Genomic DNA, 25,475 nt, shown 5'->3' with positions numbered 1-25,475 from the left:
TAGGGGAGCTAAGGGCTTGATGTAACAGGGGAAAGTAGTAACAGTGCTTTTTCATTAAGAATTTAAACTTTATTAACCTATTTTTTGACTCAATCTTACTGTTATAACGTACCGCGTCACGTCATCACCGCCAGTGTCCCGCCAGGCGACGCAGTGAGTGGGTGTGTGCGAGCCCTCCGTTATTGGCAGGTAACGTATTTTTTGACCTTCGTAAATATTTGGTTAGCTTTATTATTTTTGACTAAATAGAGCTTTTAATATTTTATTTCGTATTAACATTTATCTATGTATGATGTATTATCATAGTTTTCAAGATTACAAAGTTGTTTGAATAGTTAACACGCTAAATATGAAAAACTATGATTTGGGGTTAATTGTAACAAAATCTCGGGGTATGTTGTAACATGTTACAACTTGCCCCATATTGCTGTATGTTATTTGCAATGTAATAAGGGATTTAAAGTTTCCGGTGTTTGGCCTTTAAATGTAGATATTTTCCATGACAGTGACTTTGTGCCCTCTTTTGTCACTGATCGTCCAGATCGCACTGAACAATCAGAAAATTCTCTAAATGTGATTCAAAATTTATTGTTGAAACTCGAAACTACAAACGAAACAACTCCGAGTTGCTCTGGTCTACACTAATTTTCCCCATCGAAAATTAGACCATTACCAAAGGCACCACCACGGAAAACAAATATAAATAACAGGCGTAAAAGGAAGTCCACTGTTTTGACAGACACACCTGAAAAGAAGCTTTGAGAATGCAGTATGAAGGAAAGATGAAAAGAAAGCAGAAAAAAAGATGATAAAGATTCGGAATCTGATTCTGAAGAGTGGTATTGTCTAGTTTGCAGCGAATGGTATCTATCGTCATCCAAAAGGTGATTGGGTTGAATGTATTGTATGTAAGATGTGGGCACATGTAGGATGTGTCAGAGGATATGCTATTTCTTTTGTTTGTATTAACTATAACTCAGATGAAGACTAAATTCATTCATAAAGAGACTTATGAACAGACTGATTATTATAATATGTAAGAACTTAGAGATAATTAAAATACTTAATTTGGAGGTTTATAATTTAACTTACAGTGATTTCGAAGTGTCTAGTTTGTATATAAGTACCTGTGGTAGAATTTTAATACAAAACAGGATTAATAGTTTAAAACTAAAATATTTAAATAGTTGATTACCTAAAAAAAGTGTATTTCAGTTAATTACTAAATAGTAGATGCATTTAATAGAAGTATCTTATTATTTTCGTTAAATTCCTAATTATTTGTTGAAAGCAAAGCAAAATGAGAAGAGAATAAATGATTAATGGTGTAAAATTCATGTTTTTTATTGTTGTTACTATATGCCCAATAGATGTTACAACAAACCCCAAATACAGGGTAAGTTGTAACACTTCCCTTTTTTCAGATTTTTTTTTTCCTGAAAGAGATACCTATAGATGTGATGTTTCTTCAATTAGACTTCATAGAAGAATAGTCAGAGTACCAATAAAAATTTATTTAGTGATAATTTAATCAATACATCTCAAGATATGACACCATTTTTAAAAATTGTTACAACAAGCCCCTAGCTCCCCTAAATGTTCGAGAAATTATTTTTAATAACTACATCTATAGTTAAAGCAGCAACGCCAAGGTGGGAGGGGGGGGGCGTGGTCAGGATGCAGATTAAACCATCAAAAATTTTAGAAGTGTTTAAACAATATTTTCGTCTCATTGGGGAATTTTTTCGGGTGCTTCGTAAATTTTGGGGGGAGGGGGGAATGCTCTGTTGCTCTTGGGGGGAGGGGGAGACAGCTATAGCTAAATCTGCATTTTAAGATCTGTAATAAAAAAAGCTATCGGTCATCTCGATAAACCAGCGATTCGAGCAATTTACTCTAAGCTGCGCAGGGGTGCAAGGAGGGAGTTATGGCGCTGGCAACACCATTGAAATTTTTAGAAGAAATCAAAGAGTTCCATTTTTTAAGCTTTTCCTTATCATCGGGAACTTTGAAAAGCGAAACGTTTTCTTTGCCTGATCCGTAACCACTTTTGCACGCTGGTATTAAACAAGACGTAGCTTTTTTTTCTCTTAATATTCGGCTTTGATGTGTTCATTAAAATATTTTAAAACTCTTTTATATATTTTTCAAGGAAAAACAACATCAACGTATAACCGAATTATAACTAAATCCCGCATCAACTAATGTAAACTCCGTCAAAAGCAGCGTGCCCCCTAACCACACTGCCCTCTACCGAAATTCCGCAATTTTCCCTTCGAGAACCGCGGGGAAAACAGCGGCGGTCTGCACACTACTCTTTCCCGGCACTATAACAGAGACAGTAAGGTCTCACGTCGAACAGAAGGTGGTAACACGTTATCGTCCACTTTGGAACTGACAGGCGAGTATACGCAGGAACAACGAGAAGTGATTCAATTTTTAGCTGCGAAGAGTTAAAGCGTAATTCAGACATCGTCCGCGCATCACGTTCAGACGTACGTTTTCCGAAAAGAGAGAAGCATTCATGCATTGCAAACGCGACTAAAGCACGTGGCAGTACTCTCCTCCGATAGAGAGAGAGCGCTCATCTCGTGAAGACCAATGAAATGCGCTCCCAACTCTACGAACGTCAGAGCCGTCAGATATCTAGCTTCTCGTCACATTGGCGGGTTCCGTACAATACGGCTTGCTGTCATGGCAACGCCGACCGAAAGTTGGTTTTAGGGGGGAAAAGCGGAGCTCACTTGCCGTGCGGACGACGTCTGAATGTTGCTTTTGAGGCCATGAACTGTTTCGACGGATGAAGGCTGTGTACGGTGAGTACAGTCTGAGTCATTCAACTGTTGTGGAATGGCGCAAAAGATGCACGTGAATGACAGTGAAGAAGACATTGCAGCAGTTTCGGTGGGAAACGCTAAAACATCCTCCGTACAATCCTTACCATTCATCGTGTGACTTTCGTGTTTTGGGGCCTCAAAAACAAGTTATTCGACGACATCGATTCTCAATGGACGACGAAGTGTGTGACAGGGTCCAGGTCTGGATCCGACAGCAGCCTACTAGCAACTTCAAAGATAGAATCGACTGACTAGTGTCACAATGGAATAACTGTGTCTACAGTTTTGGCGACTATTTATGAGTTGGTAAAATTGTTACTCTTATTTTACTTTAGGTAACCGGGTTCATTTGAATGCCCCTCATAATAAGGACCATCTGAGGATTTGAGTTTTTCAAGTTTTGTTCCCTATTGATAAAAAAAGAGTCTTTCTACGGGTTCCTTAAAAGTACTTCGTCTGCCAAGGACATTGCTGTCTAAATGCAACACTGATAGATAGCGATTGTACAGAGAGCAGTGGTTCCCAACCTTTTTTTTCCCTTGCGAAACCCTTCCAAAATCCGAAAGAAGTTGGTGAACCCCCTGTAAAGTAAGTAATAAATAACAAGCAAATGAAAAAAAAAAATCGCATTCGCAACAAAATTTGGGCGATTTTCATTAATAATATTGCTTAATAAATAATCGCAGGAACGAGCACATCATATGTGCAAAATATAAAAGCACAAATACTACTTCACACTAAAAGTAATAGCTGAAAAATTAATTTAAAACAAATTCAACAAAGAACAAACACCCAGTAATCATCCTTTGTTGAGATTCCTTCAACTTTGGAAAAACTCTTAATGGTATAGTTGTGGAATAAAGAAGTCTATTAAAAATTGGATCAAATGTCTGACAGTTTTATTTTTACATTAAGTTTACCATTAAAATTGTTTCTATATTTATTCTTTTTCACATGGTAACGTTGTCGAAATTAGTAATAAAGTTTTAAAAGTATTTTTCAGACACAAAAGATATCTATGACAGACACTAGAGATGTCTAAAACAAATGTCTATGAGAAAGTCTGGTATGACCAATGCGAAGGAGGATTATTACGACATGTTCTCTTCTGGTGATCTCTGATGAATTAAAACCTTCGTCGATGGCTAGATATAGTAAGAAACAAATGAATAAATGATGAATAAAAAACGCTTGAACTAAAGAACTAATTTTAAACAGCAAACATTTTAAAATTCCGCCATTACAATATTATTTTCACGTACCCCCTTATACCACTCCTGAACCACCGGTTGCGAACCGATGGTATAGAGCATCGCGCCTCGCCAGTTCCAATCAGTAGAGCCGTTTCAATGGACACTTTCGACCCCGGAAAAAAAACAACTTTTCACCGCATTCCGGTTATTTGCGGGGTATATGTGGAATCTTTCTACTCCTGCTTGTGAAAGCGGTGTTTTTACCCAGAATGCATTACGCGAAACAAGTTCGTCTATTAGCCGCTTAGGATGCTGGGTAAAAACCGCTTTCTTGGGAAACCTCTTTTTACATGGAAACGGGGAATTATTCAATCGGTTTTTTTGCGGGGGATTTACCGGACGGAAAAATGGTGTTCTGTTACACAGCTGGGAAATGACTTCCCGGGATTTCAAAGCATTCTCCTCACTAATCGTGCTTCATCCATCACTTACAGTCTTTGCCACTTTCCTCACATTTTCCTCATTCTCCATTTTTATCAGTTTCCCTCTTTTGTCTTCGTTTTTTTTTTTTCTTTTCTTTTCTTTTTTTAGATTTAATCTCAATTCATTGAATGAGGACTTTCTACCCATGCCTCTGAATATCAGGTAAAGAGGGCTTCGCCTCGGCCTCTGTTCAACATATTTTCCAGTACCACATCCAGTAGTTACTTTAAAATGCACTGTTTGCTCAAGAACTTTGCTGTCTGAATACAGCAATGACAAATGACATTTGTATAGATTGCAGGCTAGTGTGCACAGTTCATCCGTGTAGTGGCTTAGAACTCATTGCCTGTGGTAGAGGCAACAAGAGGGAAAATCACAGAAGTGCTTGATGATTGTCTGATACATTTGCCGGCTGAATAGTTCTCAGGTTTATCCTCGAACAGTCGGCTTGGGTTTTATTTTGAAGTGGAGGGGGGGGAGGGGGTCCATGTACCTAAGGAACTTATTTTACTTTTCAAGACATCTTTTAATCGAATTTCAAGCACATTTTTTAACTTGTTCGCACTTGCGGATTATTTGATTGATTTTTTTTTTTTTTGGCAACCACGATTGCTTATTGTTTTTACTTGACCGTTCTTGACGATGTGGTTCCTTTTTCAGCTTGGATCAGCGGCTCTGTAGCACCACCGCCCACCAGCCTCTGCAGGCGGCGCGGCGGCTGTTCCCCCGGTCGTGAGCAATCCGCTTTTCCTGGTCGGAGGCGTCCATGTCCGGTGCTCGCCGCACTCGCCTTCGTGCATACACACAGGTCTATGCACACACACAAGCCTACACATGCATGCACGCGCGCCTACGCACACACAACTATACACACATAACCACCCAGGAGGAGGGGCAAGCTTGGGGGACAGGAGCCGTTTCTAGAAACAATAACTCCAATGAATAGGGTCCTGTCGCAACTCGTGATTGCGAAATACATAATTTGAATTCAAAATGTCAGAATTCAAGTTAATTATATATATATATATATATATATATATATATATATATATATATATATATATATATATATACATATATATATATATATATTTTTTTTTTTTTTTGTCACACTAAGAATTATTTTTTAAACTTTTTGTGTCAATGCTATTTTTTTTCTTTCAGGAAAGCAAGCTAAAAATGTAATGAACATGCAGAATCCAATTCAAAGTTGATCACTTCAAATCACTAGCGCAGCCAGAAATACCTTCTGGAGGGGGTTTTGGATTTAAAAAAAAAAAAAAAACCTTCTGGAGCGTTTTTTTATATATATATATCAAATATGCCTTCTAAAAGGGATTTTTTGATCAAAAGTACCTTCTGAAAGTTTTTTTTTTATTTTTTTATCAAAACAGCGCTTTCATGTGCTATAACTACTGCATTAGAATTTGCATTTATGTTAAAACCAATGCCTCTGGGGGGTGTTTCACCCTCTAAACTCTCCCTTCGCTGCGCCACTGCTTCAAATCAAACTTGCAATTTTTTAGCTTAATCTTAGCTAATGTCCAAGGAAAATTTTTAATTTTAGATAATAAAGACGTCTACCTGTTCGCAAGCTTTCTGTAATTTTTCTCCGCCGTCCGCACTCGGTTCCGTAGTTAGACATCATATTTCAAAACTGGAAAAACGGAAAATATAAAAATTGATGGTCAGTCCTAAGCTACCAGTGCGAAATATAATTGCAAGCTTATAAGATTTAAGAGAGACTTCTTTCCCTCCACCCCCTCTCCTGCTGTCTCCCCACTTGAAATAATGATCGAGATCAAAAAACTAAAAGAAAGAAAAGCGGGTGGAGAGGACGACATCAAGAACATTCACTTAAAACATCTCCCTCTCAGCTCCATCTCTACAATCACTAAAATTATCAATAAGATAATGGCTTACGGCTACTTTCCCACTCTCTGGAAAAATGCGATAGTAATCCCAATCCCCAAACCAAATGCTGACCTCTCACAGCCTATCAACTACAGGCCTATCAGCCTCCTCAGCTCCCTTTCAAAGCTCACTGAGCGGATTATCCTAAACCAGATAAAAAATCACATTACCCAGCACCAACTGATTCCTAATTTTCAATTTGGGTTCAAAGAAGCTCATGCCACTACCCACCAATTACTTAGGATGGTTAACTACATCACAAAAAATATGCAAGACGGAAAAATCACCGTCGGCATTTTCTTTGACATCAGTAAGGCCTTCGATCGCGTATGGCACGAAGGTCTTATCTACAAACTCATTAAACTAAATTTCCCCAGTTACATAATCCAAATTATTCACCACTATCTCCACAAACGCACGTTTCAAGTGCGCATTGGTGATTATCTATCCAGCAAACACAACATCTTGGCTGGCGTGCCCCAGGGCTCTGCGATTGGCCCAACATTGTATAACATTTATATCAGTGATTTCCCCAATATTGATCCACACTTAACTTGCTTATTTGCAGATGACACCAGTTTCATGGCTAGTGACTGGAATAGGAACTTTGCCCAGCTAAGATTACAAAAATACGTAAATAATGTCACGTCTTACCTCAACAAATGGAGAATTGCTATCAATCCTAGTAAAACACAGGCCATTTACTTCTCCAAAAATGACCTCAATAATGCTCCCAAACCCCTCTCTGTCAACAACGAAAACATCAAGTACTCTAAATATGTTAAGTACTTGGGCGTGAGCTTAGACAGAAAACTCACATTCAAATATCACATTCGTGAAACCATTAAAAAAGCTAAAACGAAAATTGGCTACATGTACGGTCTACTAAGCAAGACCAACTCATTAAGCACTAAGAACAAACTCGCCATATATACTATACTCGATTGCAAGCTTTCTTGGCTATGGAGAAATGAGCTGCGGCCAAGTGAAGGAAATAGTTCCTTGCGCTTTGCCAGATAATCGGGGGAAATTACGCACTTTGCTTTAGAAATCGGATTAGTTAGTTAAACCGACGCAAAAGGGACATTTTTTTGTCATAATTTCTGTGAATCGTTAAATATTTTCAATTTTAAGAGCGGTGCAGCGCGGATCCATACATTCATTTGCAACTGAACGAACCAGCCAATCAGAGCTCACAAACAGTTGGCGATCTCCGGATATTCTGCGTTTGGCGCGATTTTGCTCAAGTGCTCCACTCTCGTTCGCTCGTCGTCCGCTGTAGTTCACTATTTTCGCTCGTTTTATTTTCTATCTTACTTGCTCGTTTTTCTATTTTCGTATCATTGATAATGGAATCTACGACGCCAAAATTGAGCTATGTGTTTCAGCCACACAAGCAAGGCAGCGCTTTGAAGAGCTCTGCAAAGACTATAGTTATGAATGTGTTTCATAAATTTCAAGTAAGGAATCCCAACGATTCTGTCACTGAAATTTTGGATAAAACTTCGGACTTGACAGGTGTTTCAACCCGCAGCATCTTACGAATGCAAAATGAATTTAAGATCCAAGGCTCTTTTTCCACACCTGGGAGAAAAAGGCCCGTAAGAAAAGGCAAAGCAACGCGAATGCAAAAGTTCGACGACTTCGTCCTGTCTGCCATTCGAAGGAAAGTTTGTTTTTTAAAAGAAATGAAATACCAACGGTGGCGAAAGTCATGAAGACTATTAACGAGGACGCTGACCTACCAAATTTGACAATCGCCACAACAAGAAGATTGATGCAAGATTTAGGGTTTGTGTGCAAGAAGAGATCAAGGAATTCTATGCTGATAGAGAGGGTATCACTTCATTCTCAGTAATAACTCCAAAATCATCTGCAACAAGTCAATAAAAACCGACACAATTTCTTTTAGTTCTTGCGAATTCAGCTGTATTTTTTTTAATTTGTAACATCAACTTTCAACAGTAATTTATGGTTTTCTTTATGTAAGTTTCACAAAGACAAAATCACCAGTTTTAGTACTTCTGTAGCTGAACTACGAATTCATACTAGATCGTCATAGTTGTTGTGTATTTCACTAATATAAATATTTCATCAGAGTTGCTATTGATTATAAATTCCTCACTATTAGGATTGGACCCACTTCCTATATAGTAAAAATGTACGGGGTAAGTGAAACCCCTCTTCTTAAACACTTATTAACAATAAAAATTCTTGCTGCAATATGCACTTTAAGATAAACTATACACAAAAGTTTAATTATTATAAAAAAATAATAAAAACTAACCTAGAAACACTTTTATGAAAAATGTTGCTTAAACTCGCAAAAAAAAAAAAAAAAAAAAAAAAAAAAAATCAGATTTTTTTTTTTGGACAAAGTTCTATGACCTAGAAAAAAATTCCGAGAAACCCAAAATATATGCAAGACCAATCACTGTAATGAAATATCATATGATCAGTGTAAAAAAGTATAAAAGCTATATCCATATTTCAGTTTTAAAGGGGTGACCCACTTTCCCCAAACAACCCCAAAAGCAATTTTTAAAAAAGTTTCTTGAATATTTTAATTGCATTGCATTGCTTGAATATTTATCATTTCAAGGGCATTTTAAAGGAATTTCGAGGTTATCAAAAACTTACCAGTGGGAATCATAAATATATTGTGTTTTTTTACCCATCCCCCTTCTGCTTTTCTTTGTTTCAAAGTCCTTTCTATATATCAATACAAAAAATACTTTCCTGCAGTTGAGGCTAACCTAACCTGGCAGTGTCTAATGCTGTGATTAGGATCTGCGTAGAATTTATATTGCTGCCAAGTTAGGTTTGCCCTAACTATAGTGATGTATTAATGAACAGTTATTAAGTCATAGAAACTTTGGTTGAATATATTGAATGATATTTTTACATTAGAACTGAATAAAAATAAAAATCAATAATTTTCGATTTTGAAGATTCCCCAGTAAATTTTTCTGGCTGCGCTACTGACCCACGAGACCGAGTGGATGCCCCCCCCCCCCTCCTTGAAAAAAAAAAAAAAAAGAAAAAGTAATCATTATTCATTCTCTGTAGTGTAACATACTTGATCACATAATAAATTTATGTAGAAAGTTTATGAAGTACATTTTGCAAGTTTTCCTCATAGCGTAAGAACATTAATCACATTGCTTACCTAGGTTTCTTTTTTTGAGTAAATTTTAATGCATTACGATTGTTTTTGAGAAAATTTGTCAGGCTTTTTTTTGAAATAAAAAAAAAGTAATAATTTCTACCAGTAACGACTTTTATATTTCTGAGAAGAGGAAATAATTTTTAGAACAAAATACTTGAATTAAATACCGTTTTTTATAAAGTGGTGGGGGGGGAGCATTTCTTATTCAATAAAATGAAAATCAATTGCTATTCTGTCATACCGCTCATTGGTTTCTCGACTGAAAGTAGATCCTGCTTAATAATTCCCCCCCCCCCCCCTTCTTCTGCCGAGCGTACGAAACATTTTAATTTCTCATTTTTATCCCGTAAAACTGCGATTCCATGTACGGGCTCGACTCTAACATAAAAATCAGTTCCGTGTGAAGTATGCCAAAGCGGATTAATTCGCCAAGCAGGCAACTGCGAGTGCGGTGTCTTATCGGAGATCCTCCTTACAAACCTACAGGCGGTCTTTTCACTCAGTGTTTTTCCTCCGCGAGTAATGACGTCACTGAGAAGTTAACTTGCAAGCTAGTATACCATCATCCGCCCAGCAATGGTTTACAGCATCCCGGTTTGGGGTCATGCTGCAAAAACCAACATGATGGGGCTCCAAGTCATCCAAAACAAAATACTGAGAAAGGTCTTTAATGCCCCTTGGTTTGTCTCCAATGATACGATCCATAATGATTCCCACATTGTGTATCTAACAGATTTCATTATTGACATCGCAACAAATTTCTTCACTCGACTCACCTACCACCCCAACCCACTGATACATGACCAAATACAATACACATACAATAAGGGAGACACAGGCTTCCCTTCGGACACAATGTTCATTACTTACCAACTCAAGGGGAAAAAGCGCCCCAGGCGCACTCCCCCTGCCGTCTCCGACGGCTAAATCTCTTCTCTGCCATTCCGGCGGATGGTTCGGCTCCCGAACTCTCCTTGCGGGTAGGACAGGCCTTACCCGCACTGATCTTCCATTGGATTTTCGATGCACATATTGTAAATAGTCCTTATTTATCCACTCATATTTATCCTTCGTTTGTCATACTTGTCAATTATTTCACATATGCTTGTAAATATTGTATATACACAAGTGGCCCTGAAAAGATTCCTTTTTTTTATATATATTTTCCTCCTCCCCCTCATACCATCAATGATCTGTTCCATGTTATGACCCTATACCCTCACACCCGGCAAAAGAGCTCACGCTCTCCACCGAAGAAAAATCATGATCCGTATCCGTATCCTCGATTAACTGCATCATTAACATTCGCAGGGCAAATCTTGCGCTATCTTCCTCACCAAGCCAGAGGAGGATTGTAATCTTTAACAAATGACGTATGACCTGCGTATTTACGACACGAGGCTCCTACGAGATTTGAGGAGTTTACTATCAAAACGGATTATATCCTGTTTGGTATTGTTTTGGCAAAACGAAAAAAACGTTTTTCGCACAAACACTAACTGTTAGAATTTCGAATTTTTCACAATATTTTCGTAGAATAAGAAGTGAAAATTGGCATAAGTCTAGGAATTTTTCCTCAATCTTATCAGATCTAAATTGCCAATTTTATTTTGGATATATTTCCTTTTGGTGTAAAACAGTGGATATCATCCCTTTAGCAAAAAAACAACGCATTTTCTAGTTTACTTTCAAAGCGGATTGTATCCAGTTTTATATTTTTTTGGCGAAACGAAAAAAACGTTTTACGCACAAACATTAACTGTTAGAATTTCTAATTTTTCACAATGTTTTGGTATAATAACAAGTGACTATTGGCATAAGTCCAGGAATTTTTCCACAATTTTATCAGATCTAAATTGCCAATTTTTTTTGGATATATTCCTTTTTGGTGTAAAACAGTGGATATCATCCGTTTTGCAAAAAAAAAAAAAAAAAAAAAAGAATTTCCTTCAGAAATAAACTTTAAAGTTACAACAAAATATTCAACATTTTTTAATGTAATTTTTTTTTACTCTACTTTACTCCTTCCCACTTACTTTATTCTTTTCATTGAACATTTCAAAAAAAAAAAGGACCTAGGATCCAATTAAAAATGAACAATGAAGACACCCAAACCGATTCAAATAACAACGTTGTAGGTATTATTAAATCAGTTTTATTACAATTAATCACAATTTTTCAATTAATCACAATTTAATCATTAATTAATCACAATTTTTCAATTAATCACAATTAAATCATTAATTAGTCACAATTTAATCATTAATTAATCACAATTTTTCAATTACTCATAATTTAATCATTAATTAATCACAATTTAATAGTAATATCAATTATTTAATATTAATTTAGCAATAGCAATTTGAGGTGGCGTTTGCCTAAATGATAACACACTTGCACAAGGCGCAAGGTGCAGCGATCTCTTAATACGGACAGGTATCTTGTTTGATTGGAAATGCTCAGCCAGTGCCTCGCTCCGCTATTTTCTTTGTGAACTACTTTTGAATTGGAAGTGGCAAATTCAATTTTGGATATGTGCCCTTTTGATATGATAGTGAATAAGTGGATACCGGCAAATAATGGATAAGTTCCGCTTTGCTGTAAAAGACCTGGCAAAAAATAAGGGGATGGATGTACACCGTTTCGGTGGTAAAACCAATATTTACGCATTTTTTAACAGTAGATATAAACCACTTTGAGAAGAAAGAAATTCATGGGTCGATAGGGCTTATACCAGAAATTCTGAAAACGAAAAAAAAAAATCTTTTTTTTCCAAAAGTGGATTAGAATCATTTCATATCCATTTCGAACACGCCCCAATACAGCTAGAGATCCTAAATACGGAGAGATTGGACAACTTCGGAACGGCGGCCATCTTATGTCCAAAGTTGCTCACTCCCCGTAGACCGTAATGCATCTTCTGCCCCAAATATCATTCTACATTGTATCGAATAAATTGGAAGTTAGTTATGATATTATGAAATGCAATATACAGCTCACAAATATCTGTTTGTTTTCTATTTTTATGAAGAAGTTTTCGAGAAAGAAAATTTTCTTTGTAAGCGCTATGACGATACGAAACGATTGGCGCCGGATTGACAGACTTGGCGCTCACTCCGTTTAATGAAAATACGAAGAGAAAATAAATCAGTCTGTTCTTTAAAGATTTCATGTTCTATATTCCGTGGGAAAGCTAAAAATTCACACGGCGCAGCATTTCGAGCTGGCAACACTGGGACTAAACATGGCGGATATTGGCGCGCCGTTGTCCAATCTCTCCGTATATAGGATCTGTAAATACAGCTTAGTTGTATCGCCATCTACTGGCGATTTTGGTAAGTTCTAGTCACAGAAACCGAAACTGTCCCTAACGGAAAACACAAAACTTAGCGATATTGACTATTTCGATTTTTTTTATGATGGGGAGGAGGGGAGGGGGGAAGAAAGGAGATATTTGAATTAAACTCTTATTATTCTGTACGTAACTCTTAAAACAGAAAGGAAGTATCAAAAATATTTCAGGAGACAATGAAACTAAGTCTACTAGCTTAGTCTAGAATAATGTCAAAGGTATGTTCGAAGTAAGTAAGGACAATAAGGACGTCTGCATGTTTGCGTATTTTCTGTAAATTTTCTTTGCCATCTACACTGTCTCCATGGTAAGATTACATAATTTAAAACTGTAAAAATGGAAAGGCTGACAATGGATGTTCAATGACCTAACTCCCAGTGCAGAGTATGACAGCAAAGTTATAAGTTTCAAAGGGAATGGTGTGAGGGGGGGGATGGAAAAAAACAAAAAAGGAATCTTTTCAGGGCCACACTGAAAAGATTCCTTTTTTGTTTTTTTTTCCATCCCCCCCCCTCACACCATTCCAAATCAACTCCTTCATGACTTTCCCTCATACAGGGTAAAAGAGCTCCGCTCTGGCCCATTTAATTTCCTATCTGTATCTGTATCTGTACATATCGAACGGTACGTTTAATTTAATCTCTTTCATGCTTGAAAAATCTACCTCGCACGTGTGTATCCACACAACCTCGTAAAAAATTCTGCTAAATGTGTAAGGGGAGAAACCTGGGTGAATGCATTGCACTGTTCCACAACCCGACCGCTACAGCCACTCTCAATGTGCAATGATTCCATGCACCACAGGCAGGATAAAATATGACATCGATTCAATAATAATAGCGTAAGACAATTTTGGGGGGCCAATCATTTAAACGATCGGGGGGGGGAGGTCAATGGATCCCCCCTAGAATTTAGAACTACAATGAAATGAAGTATTTCTGCGAAAAATGTCAGATTTCAAGGGATTAGGGGTTTGCCAAATGGTCGTAAGCAATAACAAGATGTGTAACATATTACATTTTTCTTTATAAAGCAACTTTTGAAAAGTAGTTTGACATGTGGCAATAAGAGGAGATGGGCGTAGACATGGAAAGTATCACTCACTTCTGTAAAGTGTAAACTAATTCCTTTCTCAGTAAGTTACCGCTCATAGCCAGGGCTAAAGCAGAAATACGTGAAATACACCGCCAACTCAGTCATTCCACCTCCATCTCAGTCACTTCCTAAACCGAGCTGATGAGTGCTCATTAGCACGAAACTGCAGTCTTCGGCTGGAATGACTGAGTTGGTGGTGTATTTCACGTAATTCCTTTTTGTAATTTGGGTTGCTGGTACTAGTTCTATAAGCAAATTCCTTCGGAAGAAAGTGAGAATCTTACATTAGTGTGCCATCTAGTGAGAGAAAATATACAAGTACTGAATAGCGTGTCGTCCTCGCAATACCTTCGGGTGTTGCATTCCACTTTGCATAGCATGATTAACGCGGGTTTTACAAGGCGAATGCAAAGACAAAATTCCATGATTTTTTTTTTTCTGTTTCAACCTGTTTTGCTTACTAAAACATACGAAACTCATACATGAACTTACTTGTTTCAGTTTTTTCTTTCTTTTTTTTATGAGAGTATCCAGTTTTCGTTCTCGAAATTGATGTTTTTTTCACATTATCCTCTTGATTTTGCGTTTATTCATAATTTTCGCACGTGAAATTGCCAACATTACTTCATGCTATTCCTTCTTGTTTTTTTTTTTTTCTTTTTCAAACTACTCCGGTGGCCCTTGCTTAGTAAGTAGGGCCTGTTTTTCAATTTAGCACCCATTGACTAATAACATATGGCGATGATACATCTATACTACTATATAAAGAGGATAAATTTTTTGTTTGTTTGTATCGAATACGCTCTAAAACTACTGAACCTATTTTAACCATTTCTTTTATTACAGAAAGCTAAATTATCAGGAAATAACATAAGCTATAATTTATTTCTAAAAAACCTAAACTAAAGAAGTTATTTAACATTTTATGTCATTTTTAGCAGTTTTACTCTATTATGTAAATTTTAGCCCATTGTTAAGCGATAACTGAAATAGATATTTAACCCGTTGACAAAGGACAACATGAAATTCAGCTCTGCTTTCTTGTAGTGAAAATTTCCTACTTTGATGTATCGAGAAGGGATAAAAGTTAGAGAGAGTAAAGTCTTAATTTCATGAAGCAACGATCTCAATTCGCTTGAAATATTTTAAAGTAAAGTTTGTCACTTCACTTTCGAAAACTTTCGGAGGTCACCGAATCTCTCCTCCCCCTCATGTCACCAGAGACGGTCAGAAATTTAAGTTTTTGGGCTTCAATTCCGAAAAGATTTTAGGGAAGAGCTGCCGAAACTTTGATAACATCAGCGAATATCATCTACATCTCCGTTTTAGAATTCAAATTTCGAAAAATTACCAAAGGAGGGTCCCCGAAGAGCCACCAACATTAGTAAAGATCGTGAAAAACTGCGCTTTAAAAGCTAAATTCAAAAAAAATTTTCGTTGGAGTGTCCCTAACACGCAGGGCAGTATCACTAATGATCGTCTTAAATTTCGTTTTATGAGCATCAATTTCAAATAATCTTCCGAAAACTTCTACCCCTCACGTCATTGAAAGTCGAGTAAAATAACGTTCTAAAAGTTTCAATTTCGAAAAATTTTCGGTCTGCTTTACGTTATCAAGATCTACAATACCATTTTTTAGATTTCACTTTTGATAAGTTTCCTTGAGAGCACCACCGAACCTTTTCATTCCCTAACATTTCCTAAGATAATCAATAATGCATTTTTAAGAAACAAGTTTTAAAAAATTCCCTGGGGGGGGGGAGATTGGATCTTTGGTCTCATTAAAATTGCCAAAGGTAATCTAAACTTGCGGTTTTAGAGGTAAAATTTACAAGAATTTTCGAAGAGAGCCTCTATCATAAACAAAATGAGTAAAATAACTTCAATTTCGAAAAATGGCAGGGAAATTGAATCTCTCCTTCTCCCCTAAACAATGCAAAGGTGGTCTAAAGGCATTAAGACTATACAAATCAGAAAAAATTCCGGAAGTCGGGCCCCAAATCTCTCTTTTCCTTAACATCCCGAAAAACCGTATAAAACTGCGATTTTAAAGCAACAATTTCGCAAAAATTCTCAGAAAGAGCCCCTGCTTTTTTAAGACTCTAACTTGGCAAAACTTTGGGGGGAATTCCCGAAATTCCCCCAGTTTTCAAACATTGCCCAAGATGGGGAAAATTTCCTGGGGGGAGCCCCCGTATCTCCCATCATCTGTACGACTATTACACTGCTTGTTATGCAGGTGTTCGTATTATTTAATCTTTTGCAGCACATTCCCAAACGCAAATCACCTAATTTGAATCCACAAATTCTAGTGGTGACTCCCTTTTCAATCTAAACTTGTCCCGCTCTCTATTTTCCATCTGAAAAAAAAAAAAAAAAAAAAAAAATAGAGGAAGAGGGGGGGGGGGCGTCTCCTCTTCAATCAGCAACTCTTAAGAGGAAGCTGACCTGTAAATTCCAGGGCCGGTTCATGCTGTCCCATCCGTCACTGGTCAAAATGGATAGTTAACTTAGTACCATAAAGACGTCTGTATGTTTTGCATGTTTTCTGTAAATTTTCTTTGCTATCTACGCACTGTCGCTATGGTAAGATAGCATATTTCAAAACTGGGAGAACGGAAATATTAAAAATTGATATTCAAAGATCTAACTCCCAGTGCCGATAATGACAGCGAAAATATGAGTTCTCAAAAAGACGTTCCCTGGTGTTACTTCTGCTTATCTTAGTTTAACTCTTTTGGTATATTCCTCGCGAAAGTTAGAGGAAGATTGACGTCAGTGTAAAACAGGTGTTATAGTTTAAAGTTTATTCTGTTAAATGTGTGAAGCCGAGACTTATGGTGCTTGCCCTTGTTCTATTTCCGATACTACATTTACAGACGTTCCCAAAATTCTGTGATTTTCGAGCAGGATATATTGTTAAATCCCATTCAAAAATCCCCTACCCTATGGAATTGAGAAACATTATGAAACTAGTTATTTTTGCGAATGATGTCAGAGTTCAAGGGGAGAGGGGGTGGCTGAAGAAAGCAAAAATTTGCAATATCACAAAAAGTTTTCTTTATAAATGTATGTTCATGAAAAACAGCGAGACATGACACAAAAATAGGGGAGAAGCGAAGAGATGAAAAGTATCATTCACTTTGCTGAACTAATTCCTTTCGGTCATTTGGTTTGCTAAAACTAGTCCTGCGAAATTATTCTTTCGTAACTCAATTGGAATTTTACATTGGGGCGGCATCTAGTAAGAGAAATTATTACTAGCGGCTTCTAGTGAGAGAAATTATTACTATTCTTAAGCGCCTTCTTATTCAAAACGATTGTTTTTTTTTAACTATCATTATTAATATTCTTTTATTCATCTCTCTTTTTGTACCATTCTTCCAAAAAAAAAAAGTTTGAAGCACTCTTACATGCCTTGAAAAGCGTTTTGTGCTCGCAATGCGCAATGCCAATAGGTGTGGTATTATACTCTGCATAGCATGATAATACAAGGCCTGACGATTCGAAAACAAATGCAACTTCATTTATTTTTTGGTCGCCTCGGAGCAACAGTAAGATATCTTAGTGTTATTTTCGGGATTAGATATCTTACTGTTGCGCTGAGGCAACGTTTTTTTCTTTTTTAAATCTTTTTTTTTTTTTTTTTTTTTTTTTTTTTTTTTGTTTTGTTTGGTTTTAAGCTCTTCTGCTCACGAAAAAAAACAACAAACTCAGAAATAAACTAACTTGTTTCTTTTCACTTTTTCAATAAGAATCTCCTTTATTTGTGTGTTTTGATTATCTTCTTGACTTTGCGTTTGTTTTCAAGTTTTGTTTGTTTTGTAGTCAATATCGCTCCACAATATTTCTTTCTTTTTACTCTTTTCAAACTATTATTGGGATATTGTTGATTGATGAATATGGCACATTTTGCATATTTAGTACTTTCGAGTAATAACATACAGCGATACAGCCCATACATAGTGACATGAAGCAATGTCTTGGTTTGATTATTTGGCTTCACAATGACTTTAAAGATTTGTTTACATCTCCGAATACAGAATGTATGTTTTAATCTACTCTTCTATAAAGTCTTTCTTTACTTCCAAAAGATGGCGCAGCTTTACATTTCAGGGTTTTCCACCAGATTCTTTAGTTAAAAAAAAAAAAAGCAAAGCTAATATTGCGGACTTCTGAGCAGTGGCATGCCTGGTTGGCAAGAGTTCTCTCGTCAGGGTCGCAGCAGCAAGAGGGGCGGCAATTTTTCAAATTTTTCTCAAAAGAGTTTCAGTATTCTTTAGCGAAATACTTCAATGACTTTTCCGTTGAAAAATCATTAAAAAGAAATTTGCCCGATGGAGAATTTCCTGGGTCAGGTTGTATGGTAATTCTCGATGAGAAAAGAAATATTTTGAAACATTTTCAAATAAATAAATAAATAAATATCTAAAAAAAATAATCAATTGAAAAAGGGAAAAAACTGCTCACACAAACATTTCCAAAGATCGTCTAAAACTGAGTTTTTAACGCGGCAACTTTAAAAAATATCCGAGAGAGCACCTTTCTCCAGTTCTCACCAACAGCACAAAAATCATTAAGTTTGACTTAAATTTCGAAAATTTTCCGAGGAAAAGCTTCCAGAAATTTCTCTTTATAACATCATTAATGGTCTACTAAAATTTTGCTTTAAAAACACTATTTATGGAGATTTACTTCTATTGCAATTACTGCGTGCAGCGCCACTTGTTGGCAATTTTTTTAACTAATTTCCAAATTCCTGTGTATATTATTTTTATGGGTTTCTCAATAACCATACCGTTAATTTTATTCCAATATCGTCCTTTGTTTTCGAGACATTTAACTTTGAAACCAGGCAGCCCTTAGCTGGACACGCTAACTGAGAAAACATTACTGCGCCATCTAGGTTCTTTACAAAATAGAGTTCATCCCTAGATGACGCCTTTTCAGTTCGAATATTGTTCTGTTGAGTATTTTATGTCTTACACATATTAATTACGACAATGTCGGCGAGTGGTATTCTACAGTCACGCGATAAGATGAAGACAAAAGAAGAATTTAGCTTTTGAATTCTTCGAATACTAAGCAATGTATTTCGTATTGTATTGTGCGTCTATATATCAGCATATATTTTAAAAGATACTCCTGCACCAGTTAAGGATCTTTTTTTAAAGTAATCTGATTAAAGATAAAGAAAAAACAACGAATACACAAAAGTTTTAGAAAAATCCCTATCAAAGCCTACGCGTGAAGAACACGGATTCGATAAAACTACTTACTAATATGCTCTGCACAAAAATTTAAGATTAGGAAAAACAGTAACTGAACAGCAACAAAAAAAAAATTATAATGATGTAATAATAATAGTACAATAGAAATAGCAATAAATAATAATAATTATTATTATAATATCAATAAAAAATACATAATAATATGCTGAAAGGAAGGAATCACAAATTCAAAAAGTCAAAAAAATTTTAAAATAAGTGGAAGGTTCTTATCGTCTGCAGCTGCAGCTGAGCCTAAGACTTTAATTATTATTAGTTTCAGTGATCCCGTGAGTGGCAACGTTTAAATTTAATTTTCTTGGTAGAACGAAAGATTGGGGCCGTGGTAGCCCGATCGGTAGAGTGTCGGATTCGGGGTCGGAGGGTCCTGAGTTCGAACCTCGATGGTCGAAGACCCACCGTCGTCATTAAAGGGGACTGGGCGACGTTAAATATGCTCGTGGTCTCAATGTCCTCCAAGTGAAGCGATACCTCTGGGGGGTGCTAGCACCAGGTAGCTATTAGTTCCTGGACTAGTTCTAAATTTTCATTAACTGTTCGATCCGGTGATGGTGCTGCCATCTATCGGTATATAAAATAATGGAGGCAAGGCACTTAGTATGCAATCCTCGACATAAATACAGTTGTAGTCAGTTGTGACTCTGAATAGGAATAGGAACGAAAGATTGAGGAGTAGCGATAAGTCACGCAGCGTTGCTGCATCAATTCTTTTCTTTCTGAAATATCTCGATCATTCTAAGTTATATTTATTTCTGAATTTATGTTAAATGTTACGTTCGTGTGTTGTAATAAATGTTCAGTATAGTTATGCAAGTATATGTTATTGCGAACTCACACCAAAGAGTAAGCGGCTCTACGATCTCTTAAAGTCACGTTGCCCGCCATGCTCAAACAATAAGAATACAGTCGACTCCCGCTACAACGCGATCCGACTTACGCGAAATGGCAATAACGCGATTTTTCCCCCAATAAAGAATTTTAGATTTAACGCGAATTCCTCGCCCGCAACACGAAAAATTTTCGAAGGGAATTGCGGTGTGTAAGTATCGGCTTTGTTATTGGCTAATATTTTTTTTTTTTTTCGCGAATGGAGCTTCATCTCTTTAGCATCACTGAAAGCGGAAGTTAAGCATCGTAATAGTCTGAACATCTCTTACACAAACACTCCTCATTTTCCCATTATTATTTTTTTTTTCCATTTTAAGTATGAATGTTGATGAAATATAATGACACCTAAGAGCGCCGTTTCGCTTCAAGTTTGTGAAGATGAAGAAAAAGAGTTGACAATTAAAGAAAAGCTAAAGGTTATGTGCATGAACAACTATAAAATGCGTTGAAGGTAGCACGACAATTAGGTATGAGTTAATCTTCCATATGTACAACTAGCAACAATACCCGGCGTTGCCTGGGTCAGTAATAATTATTAGAAAAAATCGTTACTTGCTTTTGTTTTCTGTTTTAAGTGAAAGAATTTAAAACACATCTTTTTGACGTGATTAAAAATCGAGTTTCTTCCTTACCCATAAAACTAAAATAGCAATAAGTATAAAGAACAAAGTAGTATTGATTTAGAATCGAAAGCACTATATTTAAGCATATACAAATTTAAAAAACATGAAATTAATCTTCTCATGTTTAAAAAGATTAATCTGTTGGTACTTTTTTTTAACATGGAGTCTAAAACCTTCTCTGTATGGCTAATGAAGTACGAAGTGATTAAAAAAAAGTAGCTGCGCTCGTAATCCCCTTATACCTGCTTTAGTTATTTCGGGAAATTTCAATCATTGTGGCTCTTGGTGCGATTTTACCGAATTTGCGAAAGTCGTTTCGGGGTACCTTCGATGATGCTCCCCCATTCTTTCCTTACTTTGTAAAACGATATGATATTAATTTTCGTTACAGAGATATCGTCGCCAGATGCTGAGATATTTTTGGTCACTGTAAAATGGCGCTAAACAGTTTCATCCGAAATGTTTCCAAAATAAGTAGTAAAATTTGGTGATTGTTTGAAATTGTACAAAAAGGAAAATTAATGGAAGTTTTTGTGCTGTTTATGGATTTGCCTAATTTAGTTGCTGGATTATTTAACACAGTAAAAAAAGTCTTTTAAAAATTCTTTGATTGGCGATATTTTGTTTACATGGTGAAAGCTGAGAAACATTATGACGTAGTCTTCGGCTTCAAAAACAGCGACGTTGAAAAAACTGCCAAATGCATCAGCTACGGAAATCTTTCTGCAAAAATTTTGGCGATCTGCTGGTTGATTGGGTAATGAGTAAGTGTTCAATCAGCATAAATAACAATAAAAACCATTAATTACATTAAAGTTCCGTTAAGTGGAAAATGATCAGCCAAATCATGTATTATTTGCCAATCTTGTGCAAAAATCTTACTTCAAGATTTGACTTGAGAAAAGCCTTGAACGGTCACGAAAAGCAAAGAAAGTCAACAATACAACAATTGTCGTTATCGACATTGAGTTGAGATGATACACTAAATACTGTATTGAGTTGAGGAAAGCCTTTGAACATGGATCTAAAAAGCTCATAACTCGTTTTTTATTCTACTTAGAAATTTCGAACAGGTGCCATCTTCAGCAGAAAAATCAGAGCTTTCGATGGACATATAATGTAAATATGTGCAAGTATTTTTTCATCTCAATATTAGAGAATTTATACAAAAATTGTGTTTTATTGCCCCCCTAAGGGGGTTTTGCCCCCCATAACGGGACGAAAACTACCCTATGTGTTATTCTGATGCATAAGCTATATTATTGTAAAGTTTCATCAAAATCCGTTCAGTAGTTTTTGCGTGAAAGAGTAACAAACATCCATCCATACATCCATACATCCATACAGACAAACTTTTGCATATATAATATTAGTAAGATTAAAAGTCAAGAAAAGGAAATTCGTAAAAGTTCACCGAGTAGTATCTAAGGAAATGTAAAAATTATGAAAATTGAAGCTGCTTTTGTATTGTGAATTTGAGAAACCAGGAAGTGGGGTGTTACCATAGATGGAAAGGTTATAAAAAAAAAAGGAGTGAAACAACTGTATTGTTTATTTAAAAATATATAAGAATAACGGTTTGATCATGCAGAATAAATCATCATCATCATCTTTACTTTTTTTAATTAAATATCATTACTGGATCTATTATACATTACAACTATAATCTATTTGCTTTTCTTACTACATACTATACGTACCGTACTGGTTTGTTTTATGTCTATTTCCCATTGATCATTGATTTTGTGCATCGTAGCAGCATTTTGGGTCGAATAATTTTTTTTTTTTTTTAAATACAAATAAAAATTCAGTTTTTTAGGTAAGAAACAGCAATGTATAGTTGATAAATGATTTTTAACAGTTTTACGCGGTGTTTACAAGTGTTTAAAACAGGGTTGGGCGGATTGGACCCAATGGGTTTTTTTGAAAAAACCCACTTAAAAAAACCCATTATTTAGCCCACTTTTGGGTTTTTTAAAACTTTTTGAGAAGTTTTTTAAAAAAGTAGTTAATTTAAATACTTTTACAATTTAAACTTCTATTTTATTTGTTCTTCAAGACAATGGACATAAAAAATGAATTTTGAACTTTAATAGTATTTCTTAACTCTTAATGGCATTAAAAATACTTCAAAGATTTAAAAAATATATATTTAACTTTTATCTTTAACTGGTCAATAAATAGCTCAAATTATCTTGACTAAGTCCTGTCACGTCTGGTTTTCTCAATATTTGTAGATTGTACAGAGGAAACTACTCTAGCTAAAAGGCTTTCGTGTGAATTATTTTCTGCAACCCGACACGTCACAAATTTCGAATTAACAAGTTATATTTTTTTTAGAAATTAACAGGTTTTACAAATGGTCGGACAGAAAACAGAATAGGATGTACTGTACAGTATTTTCATTATCTTAGAAAAAAGTTTAATATTTCTTAATCTGTACACAGAAATAGAAGAACAGGCAACATAAAATTCAAAGAAATGTCTTGATTAAGCTGGAATTCAGTAAATAGGGATTTAAACTACTTGAGGTTCTACAGTAGTTTTACATAAAAAAATGAAATACAATAAAGTAAAATGCAAAAAAAAAATAGTAGTAATTAAAAACGAACAATAGATTTTATCACTCAAGAAGTAATTTTGCTTTAACTGTTGGTAATCATGGAAACTAAGAAATCTGAAACTTCACCATTCTTGGGTTTCGTCGTCTTTCATACTCTTCTTCAGAAAACGCTGAATTTTAACTAGTTTTCCAGCTTTTTTTTACCCCAAGACAATTCTTGTGCTTTGTTCATATACTCACGCTACAATATGCTACAAGTACCCTACATTTTCCCTAAAAAAAGACAAAAAAAACCCACATTTCTTTTAAAAAACCCAGCTTTAGTTGGGTTTTTTTGGGTTTTATTTAAAAACCCAAAAAACTCTGGGTCCATGGGCTTTTTTTAAAAAAACCCGGGTTTTTGCCAACCCTGGTTTAAAATAGTTGAGTACATTTATAAAAGTTTGTACACACGCCCTTCGCCACAACTCGAAATTTCGACTTACGCGAGGGGTCTTGGAACGCATCCCTCGCGTAAGTCGGGATTCGACTGTATCAGAGAAGGTTTGTTTTGTGGTTAATCCGGCATCTCCATTGTGCTCGGAGGAATTCTACGAGTAGTTGACTTGCATTTGCGAAATGAGAAAGAAAGAACTAGGAAAATTCTGACGTCAGGTGTGGACAATTCCACGGGTAACTAACTGACATGTTTGATACAAAACGATACGTATTTTGTAATGTTCAACGTAAAATATAAATTGTAAAAACAATCTTTTCTTGCGGAATATTGTATTTTTTTTATGCTGAATTCAATGGTATAGTTAAATTAACAAAATACATTTTGGACGATTAAAAAAAAATTGCTAAAACATGGCAAGTGACTGAAATATTCTTTTTAAAATGTCAGTCAGTTACCATTTTTTCAATAAATATTTTTAAATTATTCAATATATTTTTCGGGAATTCACTTATACCATTAAATTTAGTATAAAATACACAATATTCCAGGCCAAAAGATTGTCTGTACAACACATATTTTTCGCTGAATGTTATAAAATACGTATTGTTTTGCTTCACAAATGTCGGACAGTTACCCATGGAATTGCCCATATCCATACAACATGCTTACTTTACTGAAAGTCATTTTAAGTTATAGTTTCCAAGTTAAATTATTTCTATTATATCGCCTTCTACATGTATAACGAAAAAAATGTCTTTTGTTCCTCCAACTAAGGGTACTTCAAGTATACTACTTTTTATTAACCTACTTTCCCAGTAAAAATCAGAGAAAAAAGAAAAAAAGCATGAAAGAAGCTTGTTGCATCTTGTAAATATCGCAAAAAAAAAGCGCCAAAAAAGTCAAAAATAATAAAATAACTATCAAAAAATTAAAAAATGAAAAGTTGGGTATTGAGATGGGGAAAAATGTATGTCAGTCTGTTTGTATGTCGGTCGGTCCGTCTGTCTGCACCCCCCCCCCCCCCCCCCCCACTCTAATAAGTTTAGACTGAATAGTCCGATTCAAAAAAATTTTTTTTTGTTCGAAAGATCTCGGCGAGCACACCTCATTCCTATATTTTACTTTTTGATTTGAACTATTTTTCGTTCAATTTGGAACAGTTCCAAAAAACTTAACATTAGCGCCTACGGGGAAATTTAAGGCAATTCCGAACTTAGAGGCGAATTTGCTTCAAACAAACTTTGTAGGAAAAAGCTTTTGATGAAAAACATGTGTAAAAAATATCCTTTTGATTTGAACAATTTTCCGTTTAATTTTGAACAGTTCAAATCTCTTAACATTAGCGCTTACGGGAAAACAGAAAGTCAATGTACACTGTACAATGTTCCGCACTTGAAGGCAGATTTACTTCAAACAAATTTTGTTTTAAATAGCTCTTGACGACAAACTCCTGACTCCGACTCCGAGATTTTTAGGGTACTGGACTCCGTCTCTAACTCCTGTGCATGACAATTATTCGAACTCCGACTCCCCGACTTCAACTCTAACTTCGTAGCTTTGGTAAAAATTTATGCATGAAAAATGTATAAAGAAAGTAGGCTCGTTTAACTCTAGACGGAACTTCTTGTTTC

General features: G+C 35.7%; 1 protein-coding gene across 1 annotated transcript in view; it reads left to right on the top strand.

The window, feature by feature from the left end:
• The window catches only part of LOC129227540 (uncharacterized), a 33,377-nt gene extending 28,134 nt beyond the window's left edge, over window positions 1-5,243 (top strand). Inside the window, exon 4 of the mRNA XM_054862115.1 lies at window positions 5,174-5,243. The gene's annotated coding sequence lies outside the window, so the exon portion shown is untranslated. The remainder of the gene's footprint in view (window positions 1-5,173) is intronic.
• Window positions 5,244-25,475: the final 20,232 nt, after the last annotated feature.

This window comes from Uloborus diversus, chromosome 8, assembly GCF_026930045.1.
Source record: "Uloborus diversus isolate 005 chromosome 8, Udiv.v.3.1, whole genome shotgun sequence".
Classification (NCBI taxonomy): domain Eukaryota; kingdom Metazoa; phylum Arthropoda; class Arachnida; order Araneae; family Uloboridae; genus Uloborus; species Uloborus diversus.
The sequence above is the reverse complement of the archived record's forward strand: the minus strand, read 5'-3'. Positions and strand labels throughout refer to the sequence as shown.